Consider the following 17,369-nt stretch of genomic DNA (forward strand, 5'->3'; position numbering starts at 1 on the left):
GCTGTACCACTTTACATTCCCACCAACAGTACACAAGGGCTTCCATTTCTCCACATCTTCACCAAAACTTGTTATTTTATTGTTGTTGTTGTTGTTTATAATAGAGCCATCCTAATGGGTGTGAGGTGGTATCTCATTATAATTTTGATTTGCATTTCCCTAATGAATACAATCTTATTCATTTAACAACAAAATGTTAATTTTACATAAAGAGAAAAGCTGCCAAATAGTACAGAAAAGTTCAATTTGAAAATCCTTCATTCTTTGCTATTCTCTATATGACCAAAAAATAATGATGATAATGATTTCCATAAATAAAACATCCCCAGATAAAATTTCACCCACTTTAATGGAATTAAAATGTGCACTCAGCAATTTTGTTTGAGGTCCATTCTCCCTCTCCCTGCCAGTGAGTAAGGTCTCCTTTGTTTATACATGCACTAATCACTTTTTACCTCCCCGGCAAGAAGAAAAGCACGGAGTTCAGGGGTACTTATCTTTAGAAAAGGGTTATGAAGGCTATGTCTCCACTCTGGATATATAAGTTGGGTGACCAATTCATCCCAGGTTGCCTGGCACTTTCTCAGTTTTTGCACTGCAGTCTCTTGTCCTGGAAAACCCCTCAGTGCTGGGCACACTGGGGTAGTAAGTCACCCTAGCAGTAGGTCCTCGGGAATTCATACCTGGGGGCAGTGTTAATTAAGCCCAAACCAGGCTATTCTGTCTAACCTTAGAGTTCTATTTTCTCCTGGGAAAATAAGATATAAAATGTTGTGTGGTGTAAAACACAATTGGGAACTAGGTTAAGAAATGGGTTTGCAATAGACACAGCTCTTTACAAAGAACTTTTACATGGATTCTAGGAGAGGAGAGAAAGGGATGCAACATTTATTACATAGCTATTTTAGGCACTTCACCTAGCTCATCCATATAATTCTCATTACCCTGCAATAAATGTTATTAATACTATTTTTTTACAGAGCACATTACTGAGACTCAGAGAGATAGTATAACTCTCCTAAGGTCATATAGATAATGAGTAAGTGGCAAATATGAGCTTTGAGCAAAGGCCTTCCTACTGCCTCTCACAACCTTAGAAGTAGATGGATGAGTGGAATTAGAGGAGGAACCTCCACCCAAAATAACAAGGTAGTCTACTGCTTGTAAGTCTCTCATTATAAAATATATTTTCCTGCATCCAGAAAATGTTAATAGCCTCCAATTAAAAGGCAAATGCTCCTGTAAGGGGGCAAGGCAGAAAGTATTATAAGATACCATTTTTCTTACTGGCGATAGCCAGCTTCTATGTCTTTCCCAAAATCTAGGTTAATGGGTTCTAGAAAACACTCAAAGCCTAGTGCCCATGGAGTATCACCATGTTTATCCTGGTCCCTGTCTATATTTTCTTCTTCAAATAATTTTTTAAACTTGTTTGATAAAATTTCACCCAGAGTCACCTTGTTCCCTGTATAAACCATGGCCCAAGGTCCATGATAGGGGAACCTGTTCCTCTCCTTTATCCATTGTTCAAACACAGCTCTCTCCAAGCATGTCCATTCTAGAGGATACTGAAGACCTGGAGCCCCGGACCATTAATAATCATTCCCACAAAGAATCCTTCAGAAGAGCCACAGCAGTTGCCAGGGTTCTTGTCCTAGCTTTACAAAGGGTCCTGCTATCTGGAGAAAGGAGCTGATGCGTAGATGATTAAGAAGGAGTTCAAGGACGAAAGATAATTTTGAAAGGCATTGGGGATCAGAGGTGCTTCAGCTAAAGGAGCTGAAAGACTACCCCTTGTCTAAGGACCCCATGCTATTTATTAACACAATTTGTCCTAAGGCAAGGTGGAGGCATACACTTCAAAGGGTAAGGTTTCAAAGGGTAGGGTACAGAAGCATTGTCAGTTTGGGGAATAGCCTACAGCTGTTCAGGTGTTTGACCAACAGGAGACAATAATATGCAGATTTAAGATGCTCTGAGCTGTCTGGCAGCAAGCAATAATCCTATTCAGGTTTGGGGGAGATGCCCTCAGCCATCCCAGATGATTCAGCCGTGCTGGCATGCTCAAATTGGCTTACAGCAAGCAGTCAGCACTGTTCCCACGTGCTATGCAGTCTGCCCCTCAATCCAGACCTAACCCAAACCTAAATGGTCTTGTTTTCAAAATAGGTCTCATCCCACCCACATTTCTCAGACCCTTCTGACCTTTCCTAGCTCCAATCAATTCCTGTTCATAGTCTGAGCCCAATGTAAGAGAACGGTAGCATCTTACTCCTACATTAAAATACTGAAGATTTGATCCCAAGTAAAGATTGCCTTAATTTAAAACTAACCATTCACTTAGGTGAGGTACCTAGAATAGTCAAATTCATGGAGACAAAAAATAGAATGATGGTTGCCAGGAGCTGGAGGAGGGGGGAATGGGGAGTTATTTAATGGGTATGGAGTTTTAGTATGGGAAGATGAAAACGTTCTAGAGATAGTTGGTGGTGATGGTTGCACAACAATGTGAATGTACTAAATGACACAAGCACACTTAAATATGATCAAAATGGTAAATTATGTATATATTACCACAATTTTGAAAAAAATCACTGATCTATCATAGAAGAAAGACCTTGGATGTGTCCTCAGACTTTCCAACAACTAAATGTTTGTGTCCTCCCAAAAATCACGATGGTATTAGGAGGTGAGACCTCTGAGAGGTGATCAGGTCTTGAGGGTGGAGCTTTCATGAAAAGAGGTAGTACCCTTATAACAGAGGCCCCAGAGAGCTCCCCTGCCCCTTGCATCGTGTGAGGACACAGTGAGAACATGGCCATCTATGAGCCAGGAAGAGAGCTCTCACCAGACACGGAATCTGCCGGCATCTGATCCTGGACATCCCAGTTCCAGTTTAAGCCACCCAGTCAACGGTATATTTATTCTAGCAGCCCAATCTGACTAAGACAGACTCTCTCTCTGCTTTATTTTAATGAGTACTCACTCTAACTGTGAATCCCAAGTGCTGGGTGCGGGGAGGGAGCAGAGAAGGAAACCATGAGCACAGCTCCTGCTCTGGAGGCTTAACGCTGGTGCCAAGAGGACTGTCTTGGAAAACAGAAAAGAAAATGCAGGCAGGGAAAGTGAGCATGCACTGAGTTGTGGTGTTTCCAATGCTGCATGTGTGTGTGTTTCACTGGAAAATGGTTTCTCCATGAGAACATGAAAACGCCCTTAGTGCTTCCTTATACTTCTGTCCAGAAGACAATATAGTGTAGTAGTTAAAGTCCTCACATCAAACCCCCTAGGCTCAAATGCCAGCTGTGTGTCCTTAAGCCTTTAACTTAATCTCTCTGTGATACAGTTTCCCCATCTTTGAAATGGGGAAAAGAAATGAAAATTTCCTCATATGATCCTTGCATGTAGCATGTGAAGTGATTACATCTCACTTGGCAAATAATAAGTATTCAATAAGTATTATTGGGTATTATTCCTGGCTATACCTCTCTACCCCTTTCCAAGTGATGGTCAAATTAAGCTTGAGGTTTAGTGTTATATGTCTGCTTTCTTAAGTTGTTCCTTTCTGTTCTTGGACTATCAAACTTTCTCCCTGAGCAGTGGTTTAGCCAGATTTACAGATCAAAAGACTTTATACTCTTCGTGGTTACTTTGAAAATTTCCTAGAAAATCTTTTTGTTTTCCAGCCAAAGAAATTTTGACATACAAAGAGTAACATTAATATGCAAATCAGCATACTGTAAAATTCATTTTGGTGCCTCAGAGGCAGTATTTTTATAAATACAGAAACATAATTATGCATCCTCTAGAGGGCTAAAAATAATTATACAAATTTACAACAAAGCCCAAGGCTGTGTTTCCTTTTAACTGACTGTTTTTAATATCATTTAAATCTTGTTAGAACTTAATTACCAAATCTCTCTTGTAATAATTCAGGTGGAAGATTTAAAGTCTAAACTTGCCATTCAGAAAACAGAACCTCATCAGGGAAACAAAGACATTGAGGCACTGATTGCCAGAAGAGGACAATAGAAGAAACTATCAGGATGGAGCCACGGGGCCCTGAGACGAGGTGGCCCACTAAGAGAAAACGTTACTATTAATATATGAGCCAAGTTAATTGTTTTAACCTACAATTTCTTGGAAAGACAAGATTAGATATTATGATCATTATGGATTATAAACCCAATTAACCATTTCTCCCTCATCTTTGTTTTTCCTCTAGACTTTCCTTGTCCTTTTCAAATTAAGGTAAATATAATTTTGGGCATCATTTTTTTAATGATGACTTAATTATCTCTTACAAAGTCTATCCAGTGTGTGTGTGTGTGTGTGTGTGTGTGTGTGTGTGTGTGATATCTAAACACTTGCTTCTGTGACTGCAGAAAAGAACAACAAGCCAAGTCATGAGGAAGCATCCAGTTTATTCTCTGTCTTACAGGTATTTATTTATTAGCCCGCAGAGAAAATGGGCCCCTTGTTATGAAATTAAAGGCATAAGAAGCTCAAACAGTTGAAATTCAAACATATTTTTATTTACCACTAGTTAATAATAGTTGCTAGGATTTAGAGTTTCCTGGACAATTAATTAGTCAGCTTATGCTATAAAGGATAATACTTTTTTTTAATGTGAGCTATCTCTGGCATAGGTTGTTATCCATTATGGCAGAAGCTGACCAATTAATTTACCCAGGAACTATAGCAATTCCATATATGAGATGTCTATACCATGTTGCAATTCATTCTAGTCACTAAAAAAATATCAATCAATTCAGTGAAAAAAAAATAATCAAAATGGTTATTTGACAGCATTTAGACAGATCAGTTAGTTGGTTGAATTTCTCATTTTTCAACCATTTATTTTGGTTTGTGTAGGTATATAAATGCGCATGTATGTGCTTATGGTATATGGATTTTTCTATGTCAATAGCTTCAATCCTATAGAAAGGTCTATAATATTAGAACTTTTTGTATGTAACATACCTGATGGGGTGGGGTGGGGTGGGGTGAGGTAAAAGGCTTTGTTCCTGCTTCCTGGTGTCACAGGCCCTTTCCCATCCCTTTCGGGTGGATCCAGAGGAAGCAGCACATTGACAGAGGGAGTTGGAATGAATGGTCCAGTTGAGTGGGCAGGTTTTTCTATTCTAACCCCTCTTCTTTCACTGACATGTCATCTTTTGAACAGTTATCCCCATTGTTCCATTTCTTTTTCTTACCATGAAATTATGTCATTATCTGAATTCAAGCCATATTTAAAGCAATTTATTAATTTTCAAAATTCCAGTCTTGAAGTGTTTAAATTTCCTATCCATGATCTTGGCTGTCATTGTAACTGCTCCCAGTGGGACCTAAAATAGACCTGTGCAGATTGCACATCTGAAAGAGGCCTGTCCAGCAAGTGAAGCCAAAAGATCGATAGGTTCGACAGCATCTCTGAAAAACCTGCATAAAACAGTTCAATTAGGGATAATAATTAAAGAAATCCAAGAACATAGGTTTCCCCTCATCTCTTTTTATTAGTGATGAAAGACTATTATTCAAAATCTTGCAAGTGGATATATTGGTTTGGCTGCTGAAAATGGAAAAACCTAAATCTCTTTCTGGAGAGATTATACCCAGGCCTCAGAGCCTGTGCCCATCCTTCCGCTGGGCCAATAAGGGAAACCACCCATGATAGCCGCCCATTGTCCACAGCTGTTGCATTTGCCAACTAATGTTTAGTAACAAGAGCTGTTTGTTCTTCTTGATAATTTGAACTTTCTCCATTTGTGTTTACCTTCACATCCACACTGGAACAACTCTGTTTCGAGTTCATTCCTGAATTTCATTATGGCCATGTAGGGGAAGGGGAAGAGAATCTGCATCCAAAACACCAGACAAAAAACAATGGGAAGAGGCAGCCATCCAAGAGCGTTGGCACAATCTGCAGGAGGAAGCCAGCACTGATTAATGCTATCAAAATGCTTGTCTTTCTTTTGATTGATATTCCAGGCCCTTGCTACAATTATTGATGCTGTTGACAACTATCATCAGACTCTTTACAGTTTGCTGCTGGGGAGGGAGGTGGCAGGGACTTCACCAGAACATTTGCACACCTGCCTCAATTTAACCTAAAACCCATTATTTTGTAAACAAAATTTATAAGCCCACCATAGCAATCATTGTTTCCTATATTCATTTATCAAAAACTTTCCAGCTCACGGTGGGAGGTAGGCCTGCTTCTGGCCTGCTACAAAAACAGTATATGAACGGCAGCGTGGAGGGTAGGATGCACTTTTTAAAAAATATATTTTTATTGATTTCAGAGAGGAAGGGAGAGGGAGAGAGAGATAGAAGCATCAATAATGAGAATAATTGGTCAGCTGCATCCTGCATGCCCCACACTGGGGATCGAGCCTGAAACCCGGGCAGGTGCCCTTGATCAGAATCAAACACGGGACGCTTTAGTCCACAGGCCGACATTCTATCCACTAAGCCAGTGGTCGGCAAACTCATTAGTCAAAAGAGCCAAATATCAACAGTACAACGATTGAAATTTCTTTTGAGAGCCAAATTTTTTACATTTAAACTTCTTCTAACTCCACTTCTTCAAAATAGACTCGCCCAAGCCGTAGTATTTTGTGGAAGAGCCACACTCAAGGGGCCAAAGAGCCGCATGTGGCTCACGAGCCGCAGTTTGCCGACCACTGCACTAAGCCAATCAGCTAGGGCTAGGATTCACTTTTAAAAGATTCTTTGGGATATGAAATCTGACAAATTAAAGATGTCATTTGGAAGGGCATTGTTGTCCTTTGATGGTGACATTACAGCAGGCTAAAAACAGGCAGGGGTAAAGCTTTCTGGGTGTCTGCTCTTCAGGAGAAAATGATCAAACAGCCACAGGTATCTGAAGAGGACCTAACCCTGAAGAGCTTGCCCTGATGCCAGAAATGTGGCTGTAAACACTCAGCACAGAGCACATGGGTTGTTTTTTCTAAAATTACTAGGCAGTGTGAGTCGGTTGTTACTTACTCTCAGGTTATCTCATTATTCTGGTTAAAATGGTTGAAAAGACTGTGCACCTTCTCATTTAAACTAGATTGAATTAGAGACTTCTCCTATTTTCCTACCTCTGATACCTATGTGCCTGGGATGTTTGGTCTTTCTGTCTCCATGGGACACAATTCTAAATTATAAAAACCAGGAAAACATAAGAGAAATAAAGTATGTTTTACAAATGCTCTCCCAGAGAAACTCAAGTCAACTTTCTGGGAATATATAGATTTAGTAAGGAGATTTAAAGAAACTGTGTGGAGTGTTTTGTTTTGTTTTAAGGCAGACATTGTTAAAAATAAATTTATATATTCCAAACCATTTGTTTTCTCTAAAAGGTATTTTTGTTAAATAGTAGTTAACATATGTGCAGAGGAGAAAATAACCATATTTTTCCCATCTGCTATATAGCCAGGAACTAGAATTGTGCCCCACATATAGTAGGCACTCAACAAGTACTTGTTGAATGGATAGATGGATGAATGAATGAATGAATGAAACCACCAGGGACGAATGGAAATAAGCCTTTGTACGGTGATGTTCTCTAAGGGTTGTTGCCAATTTAACTTAATCACTGTGGGCAGCCAGATCTTGATGAAAATCGACAAATGAGGTATACTTAGTCCAGATATCTGTTTGTACTAATATCAAGTGCGGTTTTCCCCAACTTTTTAGTGAGAAATCTTTAAACGTGTAAAAAAAAAAAAGTAAGAAGAAATTTATAGTTCCAAAAATGGTGATCATGTTTGCTTTCTCTGTGTATGTGTATGACTTGAAAGTGATCCACAAACATCCTGACATTTCATCTCTGAGTATTTCAGCATCCATCTCCTAAGCATAAGGGCATTCTTGTACAGGATGTGATAAAGTTCTTTAACTAAAACTTTTAAGGAGAAAAAAAGAATAGGATTTTTCTGACATGATATTTAAAGTAAAATGGATAAATAAATAACTCTTGAGCTCAAGTGTACACAGCAAGTTTCAATGGTGGGATTCTCACCATCCCTCCCAGTTCCTTGTCACCAGGGATGAATAGAAATTCTTAGCATCTATGTATACCCTTGTCCAGAGAATCAGGCTCCCTTGAAGTGCTCTATGCATCCTGTGCTGCTCCCAGCTATGAGGTTTCCTACATCATGGCCCTTATTAAGATCTGAAGGGGACTCTCAGGCTCTGACTTCAACAGCTTCAAGTCCAGGTAAAGGACAGTCTATTTATCAACTGCACTTAAAGCATAAGGTGTGCTCTAATGCGCTGTCTTAGACCATTTGGGTGCTATAACAGAAGACTACAGAGTGGGTGGCTTATAAACAACAGACATTTATTTCTCACAGTTTAGAGGCTGGGAAGTCCAGGATCAAGGCACCAGCAGACTTGATGCATGTTGAGGGTTCACTTCCTAGTTCACAGATGGCTGTCTTTTCACTGTGTCCTCATGTAGAAGGAGGGATGAGGGAGCTCTCTGGGAGCCTTTTTAAAAAATATTTATATATTTTTTGTAATTTCAGAGAGGAAGGGAGAGGGAGAGAGAGAAAAACATCAATGATGAGAAAGAATCACACCCATCGGCTGCATCCTGCATGCCCCCCACTGGGGATTAAGCCCATAACCTGGGCATATGCCCTGACCGGGAATGGAACCACAATCTCCTGGTTCATAGTTCGATGCTCAACCAACTGAGCCATACCGGCCAGGCTGGGCCTTTTTTATAGCAGCAATAATCTCATTCATGAGAGCTCCACTCTCATAACCTAACCACCTTCCAAAAGCCCCATCTCCAAATACAGGTGCTTCAGGGATTAGGTTTCAACATATACATTTGGGGGAGATACGAACGTTCAGCCATGGTCTCTGCCAGGCATTGTTGTCAGTCACTGCTCTAGGAGAGACTTCTTTTCCCATTGCTGTGGGCTTACAGCTTTCCTCTCTCTCTAAGCATTCTCTCTGAATGTGTGTGTTCTACATTTTGTCTGGAAGAATTTCCAGAGTGAGATCTGAGTTGAAATGGATGCCCTGTGATGCTGAATAGAAATATTATTACCTTTCATGTAATGAGCACCTCCCACCCAAATTCCCCATTCCACATCCTATTAGGGCAGCCAAGAGCCTAACCATTTAACCTATGCTCTTTCTATATTATATGAGTCACATCATATATATTTATGTTCTTAACAATGCAGATGCCAGCACAATGAAATACTTTTAATTCAAGTTACTGTGTAGACTGGAGCTGTGGCTTGCATTTTGGCTCAAATGTTAGATAATTAAATGCTAATCCACTGAAGACGTGTCCAAGATTATTTCCTTTTAGGAATGAAATTGGTGAAACGTATGTTTCATTTGCCATAGGATTCCTCCCTAACTTATTTGGGAGCTTATTTGGAAAGTGAACATGGAAAACAGTTGTCGCTTTGCTTAGGGAGAGACTCCTTTCATTCCAAGAAACATTCACTGTCTGCCAAGCACTAGCCCAGCACTGAAGATACAAAGATGATACTTGTCCCCGAGAAATTCATAGTGGGAGAGAGACTCACTTCTTACACTTACAGAACTCATTCCAGGACATTAAGTCATTTCTTCTATTGAAGATATAAGAGGGTAACATGGAAAATGTCATTATAATCTTAGTAGCTGCCCTTGAGATAATACATTATGTCATTCTATTCTCAAAACAACTTGCTTATGTTGTTACTAATACCAGGTTAGATATACTGGTATTAGTATACAAAGATTAGAGAACTGTCTGGCAATATAGGAGGAAAATGAAAAGAGTGTGGTATCTGGGAGCCAAGGGCAATGACAAGGCCTAGGGTATGGCTATTTCACCTTTACAAAGATTAGATAATTGGCCCAAGATCACCCTATGAGCATTCAAATCCACACAGAGACCTCAGAACCCAGAATCGTAACCCCTACACTTTCTATTGTCTTTCATGATACAAAAGAGTTCTGTATGAAATAAACGCTATGAATTTGAGGTCATAAAGGCCATATTTATACCAATTGACTCTCTCTGGGTCCTCTCTGTAAAAGGCAGTAAAATCTTTGGATTTCTCTTTACACACCTTTCAAATGAGTGTTGTGTACTTGGTCACTTGGCCAGATTATAGTGTGGGTTTGTATGTAGATAGCTGTGTGTCCATGTTTCTGTATGAATCACAGTGATTTTAATTCTCTTAAAAATTGATCATAAATAAATGACACAGGAAAATCATTCCCAACCTTTAGATCAACACACTCCATAAAAGGGTGAATTTGGGGTGGACAAGACTTTCCCAATTTGGGTTTATGGTAATGATTCCCTGTGCCTTGGCTTTTCACTCCACACTACTCCAGCTTCCACCTTCCCAAATAAAAGGATGATTTGGCCATTTTCTGAAGTTCATAGAGGACTCACCTCTTCCCTTCCCAGATTTCTCCAATATATCTCTTTTTATCAGCAAAAGTTTGGTGTTTATTTGTCAACACTTATTAGAATAGACAGTGGGTTGGGATGAAAAGTAATTCATCATTATTTCACCTAGCTGCAGGTAAACTTACCTCAGCCTTTGGCCTAGTTGCTGATAAATTTGTCTCAACTGTGATGACTATAGCATTATGATAATTAGCTATCATAGAGATTGACTCTCCACCACCCTACCCATCCAGTTGTGACCAGCCTCAGGCTGGCGTTCAATCATCTTATCTTTCTGGCTGCCATAACATCTTCAGCCTCAGGCTGGAGATCTCGCCCTGTGCTGCTCTGCACCAATCCCAAGTGCCTCACAGCCACCTCCCCCAACCTCTCCCCCACAATATGCACCTTAACCTTGTTCACCACCAGATCATCCCTCACCATACAGGTATTACCTAATCTAACCCCAAACCTCAACCTTCCTCTCCTCCCAGACCCTTCCATTGTGCCCTTAGGAACTCACTGTCATCAGCAAACTTGTCTACTTCTAAATCTATCCTCCTGCTAAGTTCAGTCAGGCTGTCCCCTGGGACACTACTTCCAGCAGCCCTCCCAACTGAAAACTGTGTCTGCACTACTCCCCAAGTACCACAAAGCTAGCAGAGATATAAATGTTCACTTGCCCCTCCTTCTCAACTTCTCAGATGTCTGTCCTTCCTCACTCAAACATCCCAGCTTTTGTAAGCAAATCATCAACCTTTACCACCTCTTGAACTTCTCTTTAAGTAATCTCCTAGTCAGTGGAGTCACAGGTAATGTCAATATATGGGTCACTGCCTCTGTCTCCACTATAATTCCTGTCATCATCCTTTGAGTCATCCAACATCCTGATTCTCAGCTCCCCACTCTTCTTAACTCCATTTTTCTCCACCTCACCTCAGTCATCTACTCACATCACCATACCCTAGGCCTTGTCATTGCCCTTGGCTCCCAGATACCACACTCTCTTTATTTTCTTCCTATATTGCCAGACACTTCTCAATAACCACATGGTCCCTATCCTCCACTTCCTCAAGTCCTCACTGCTCCATGGCTCCATGACCCATCTCATTTTAACTACCCTAAACTAACTAAGTGCCATTAACTAAAACATTCTTAACCTCCTTGCCTCATCTCCCTCCATTGTACTCTCCTGGTGAAACCCTAAGTCTTCTTACACTCAGCTGCTTACAATATCCCTGTACCCAAGCAGGGGAAACGTGCTTGAGAAAATCACACAACCATTATGTCAGAATCCATTTCAAATTTATAACCAAAAATCTTCAGTGAATACTCAACACTATCTGACAACTAAACTTCCCTAGTAAATTCATTAGCCTACTCCCAAGATGACTATCATGCACTTCCTTCTCAATCCTCAAATATCCAACATCCCCTCCCACCCAACTGGCAGCTGAATACTTTGTCATATATTTCATAGAGAAATATAGATGCAATCAGACCAAAATCATTTCAACTTCCCACCTTTCATTCCATAAGCTTACCTATGTCTGTAGTCACAAGCCCTGGTAAACTTGTGCCCTGGATCCTATCTTGCTCTCCTTCTCTTGGACTTGGCTCCTAAAATAATTTTCTCTCTTCTGCTTCATCTATTCCTAAATAGATTTCCAAACCAAATCTCTGGACATTGATTGCAATGTGCAGAATTATTTCTCTCTTAGTTATTTCAAAAAGTCCCATGCCTTCAAATATCATCCATATGTTGATAATGCCCAAATATATTTTTTCCAGTCCAGACCTCTTCCTTGAGGTTTAGACTTGTGTATAGATAACTATATCTCTGTTTGAATGTTTAATGTGCCTTTTAAACTAATAGAGATAAAAGTGAACTATTGATTTCCCCTATAAAAAAAAAAGTCATTCCTAATAAATGTTTGTATCCCACAAAATAGCACCACCATCCACTCAGTTGCTCAGGTCAAAACCCAAGGCATCATATTGGATTTCTCTCAATTTCACATTCATCCTACAGCATGGCTTCCAAAATGTATCTTGAATCCAGTCACTTTGCACCATCTCCACTGCTCCCATCCTGGTCTAAGCCAATATCTTCTCTCCCGTGGACATTGTAGAGCAACAAATGAAGAAAAGTAAGTTAAATAATAGCATGCTTCATAAGAAATAAGAAGAAAAAATAAATCAAGGATATGGGCTATTAAGTGTTGAATTGAGGAAATTGCAATTCTAGGTAGTGTAGCCATGGAAGGTCTCTGGCTTTGAAATGGGAGAGTACCTGGAATGTTTACGAAACAACAAGGAAACAGGTGTGTCCAGAACAGAGTTAAAGGGTGAAAGAGCGAGGGGACAAGGTCAGAGAGGTCACAAGAGTGGTGCTCAGTGGCCAGATCATACAAGTTCTTTTGTATCTGTGTACCTTCTCAGAGAACTTGATTGAGTCTTTGTAACTTCTTGGACAAAAGAATCTTTGAAACAGATGCTCTGTGACTTCTGAAGCTGGGTTATTAAAATGCTGAGCACTTCTGCCCTGTTATCTTGGGAGATTTCCTCTGGGATACCAGCTACCATATTGTGAGGAAACCCAAACTAGCTCACATGGAGAGACCAGGTGGAAAGACCATGGGTAGGTAACCTGGCTGACAGTCCAACTGAGGCTCTGGCCAATAGCCAGTACCAATCAACAAACATGTGATTGGACACCTACTAGTGATTCTAACAACTACTCAATATGCAGATGTTCTGGCTGAGCCAGCTAAAGCCCCATTAATCATCCATCAGCACCCACTAGCCATGTGTGTGAAGACACCTTCAAATAACTGCAACCCCTAGCTAGTGGGTCACCCCCAGCTTTCTCAGATATCATAGAGACCCCAGAAATTATAAGATAGAAACAAGCCATTTTGTGTCATATTTTTGATCCACAGAATCTATGATCTATGAGAATAATAAAATGACTTTTATATCACTAAGTTTGGGAGGGGTTTTCAATGCTATAATAGTAACTGCAACTAGTAGGCACTTGCTCACTATGAGCATGGTACCGGGTTCAGTGGGGTGGAGAGTAGAAAGATGATTAAGACTTCAAGGGACTTACCATTTTAACTATATTCTTTCACCTATCTAACTTCTGTTCATTCTTCTTATGTCAACTTAAGTATTCCCTCCTCCATTAAGTCTACCCTCCCCCCACCCCCAGCCATCTACTTTCAGGCTTTGTTAAGTGGCCTAATAGCACCTGGGCTTACCCCAACATGGCCTTTGCAAGTCTTTCCTTCGACTGACTCTGCTTGCTGGCTCTCCTCGAATCCAGAGGCAGACTGCATGCTCCTGGAGGGCACACACCTTATTTACTATTAGATTTCCTGACATTTACCTCAAATCTGAGCCATTTGTTGAAAATATTCCATCATTGTTGAGAAAATGAAGGCACTGTGCAATAACCAAGTGAATTAATCTGCTTTGTTTCTCCTCATATGGAGATGAATTATTTTCTCTCTCAAAAAATATGTATGTTTTAATAGATATCTAAGCTTTTCAGCCAGTCTTATCTCACACTTCCACCCTCATGCAGCCTATCAAACTCTGTCCTCTAAATAATCCATGCCTTGCCCTTGTGCCTTCTCTTCTATTGCTAGGAATTTTTCTTTTCTTCTCCTCTATCTGAAAAATTTATTTTATTTTTCCAAGAGGCAACTCACATTCTCTCCTTTGTGGAAATGTCTATAAATATTAAGTAAAGGATATTGTTTTTGGTTTCTTTTCTCTCTCCATAGCATTTTATACGTTCCTCTTGTTATTGCAATATGTTCCTTGTAATTAGTTGTGTAAACTCGATTGTCATATCCGATTTTCCACTTTGTCCATTCCCAAATCCAGCAAGGTGCCCCTGTAATCTCTGGTGGATGAAGCTCTGTTTCATGGGCTACACTGTTGTGCTCCTATGCGCCAAGATATTTTAGAGAACTGCAGTACTTTTAATATTAGTCTTTTTTCAGCCTCTGGGAGTTAGCAAGAAGATAAACTTAACGACAGACTCAAATTATCTCCCTTTTCTTCCACAAAGTATTTTTTAAACTGGCATATAATTGACAAACAATATCCTATTAGTCTCAGGTGTGCATCGTAGTGATTCAATATTTATATACATTATAAAATGATCCCTATGATGTCTAGTTACCATCTGTCACCATACAGTTATTACACTATTATTGACTATATTCTCTATGCTATACAGTACACCCCTATGACTTGTTTATTTTAATATATATGCCGCCAAAGCAAGCACATGACTTGTTTATTTTATAACTGGAAGTTTTTTCCAGGAGGTTCTTCTAGGCCCTCATTAGTGGTTATTCTACCCCACAAGCAATTCCCACCCACCAGACCCCTAGTGGTACCTCAATGCTAGGATCCACACAGCTTATGTCAGTAGCTCAGTCTTCAGCATGCCAGTTGGTACTTCTGTCTCCCCACAACTAGTCCCTGAGGGCCAGAACCTTGTCTTTGGTATCCACAGATCTGTCTGAACATTGCCATGGCACCTGGCACCTGTTAGGAGCTTGGTGACTAAATAAATAATTGATGATTTACAATATCTTTCAAAAGGATTCTAGCTATTATTATTATCCAATCAACATGTTTTAACTCCCAACTTTTCAGTAAGCTTAAGGACTAGAGTGGTTTGTACATGATCTTGGGATTACTAGGAAATATTGTGCAGCATATATAATTTCTCTAACAGGAATGGATTTAGATTATAAACATATGCTTGTTATCCCCAGTGTTGTGATATATGCATAATTGCTCTCCTCCAAGAATACTTAATCACAGTGGATGAGGCTTTAAATAATATTACTTAATATATTAGGAATCCAACATCCATCAAAATAATGTGACACTGCCTTATTTATGAGGTCCTATTCTACTGTTATAGAAATGATATCAGGTATCAACAAAAAGGGTATATTTGAGTTTTTGTAGAACTCTTCCCAAAACAGAAGCCTGACCTTACCCCAGTGGATCTCGGTATTAAATTGATAACATTTCATCAGCAGCACATGAACTAGGAATCAAATTTTAAAAAGTAGACACAACACTATAGCTTGAGAAATACATACAGTGTTTGAATATCTTTTATCTCATTGGAGTTAGCTTGAAGAATCTTTTTCTTCACCTTCTTTTAAGTTCACTGGAATGTAATAAGTCAACTATTTTTTCTAGAACATTATACAATATGGACAGTATCCTAAATATAGAATTTAAAATAAGAATCTAATATTTTCTGCACTTACTTGGATGTGATGTAGGCTATATAGAAAAATTTGCTCTTGGGTGTGGTATAGTTTATATGATTAAATGCTTTATTCATACTCATATGTCAATCTATTAGTGTGCTGTTAATTCAAATGTTACTATGATGTATTTTATCCCCATTAGCACATTCATCACAGGTGGATGTGAAACTTAGACAAAGGTGTATGTTCTCATTAATGATGAGCGGCCTATTCATCTTACTAGAATGTAATTAATGTTAGTTACAATCCTTAATTTTTCACTGTTTGTCATGATGCATATTTAGCATTTCTCTTGTCCTTTGTCAACTGGTTCCCTCTTATCACACAGACAATTCAAAAACAGATATTTAAGCAAATCTGGTGCTTGATTTTTCAAGTATTTTATACATGTATGTTTCTTGATGTTTGTGGGCGTTCCCACACTGTGAGATTTCATATTGGCTGTGGCAAGTGCAAAAGCAATATTAAAGTGATTATTTGGTACATCTAATTTTGTAATGTATACTAGTAATATTGATGTAATCCACTTGCTAAGTTAAATTTTAAAACTTAAAAGGACATATTCTTATATTCTGCACCTTAGTATCTACTGAATAGAGTTGTTTGTTAGATTTCAGGGAGAAAAAGAGCTTTTAAAGGTACATGCATTGTTATGTATCACACAAATGCATAAATACATACTTATGCCTAGTATTCTCTCTATTAGACCCTACTAAATATGTGTGTATATGATAATTCATTTAATCCTCATAGCAATCCCATTGACATGTTGTTGAGATAGATACTATTTTTATTCCTATGTTATAGCTGAGGAAATGGAAAGACAGAGAGGTGAAGTAACTTGCTCAAAACCACACAGCAAGTGAGTGATGGCACAGGACCCACGCCCAGACTGCCCGGCTCCAGAGCTCGTGCCCTTAATCTGGCTCTGCTGCCTCTCATCGTCATAATTTCTAATGAGCTTCACCAGTTAATGATATACATTAAGTAAGTACAAAGTCTAAACTAAGGTTCTGGATTTCATTATACTTAACAATCATTTTTCATCATTTTTGCTTTAATAGGACTCTAATTACATAAATGTCCTGAGTAAAATCTCTATATACTACTTGCAAAACAATGAACTTTAAGCTCTTTGTGGTCAGGAAGGGCTTTTTAAATGAGTTTATCCTCCCCATAGCTAGACAAATACCTGTACACAATAAATGTTCAATAAGTATTTTAACAAATAAATGAATCTTTTACATTTAGGATTCAAAGAACAATGAAAGATAAATTTAAGCCTTATACAAATTACAGTTTTAAGGCTAACTAACCATGTATTGCAAAGGTTTTCAGATGAGATTCAAGCACTTAGCTGTGTCTCCTCCACTTCAAATATCAAAGTTTAAAATTGATTCAACCATCCTAGCGGGGTAGCTCAGTTGGTTAGAGCGTCCTCTTGTACACCAAAAGGTTGCGGGTTCGATACCGGGTCTGACACACACGAGACTACCAATCAACGTTTCTCTCTCACATCAATGTTGTTCTCTCCTCTCTTCCTTCCTCTCAGTAAAATCAATAAAAACACATCCTAGGGTAAAGATTAAAAAAAAACACAGTTGATGATTCGTATTTCTCAGAATATAGTT

General features: G+C 39.2%; 1 pseudogene across 1 annotated transcript in view; it reads left to right on the top strand.

Annotated features, from left to right (window-relative positions):
- LOC308248214 (large ribosomal subunit protein eL32-like) overlaps positions 1–17,369 on the top strand; it is a 66,673-nt pseudogene that overhangs the window by 20,578 nt on the left and 28,726 nt on the right. The gene's annotated exons all lie outside the window — the stretch shown is intronic.

Source organism: Plecotus auritus (genome assembly GCF_963455305.1).
Source record: "Plecotus auritus genome assembly, chromosome: 5".
Lineage (NCBI taxonomy): Eukaryota > Metazoa > Chordata > Mammalia > Chiroptera > Vespertilionidae > Plecotus > Plecotus auritus.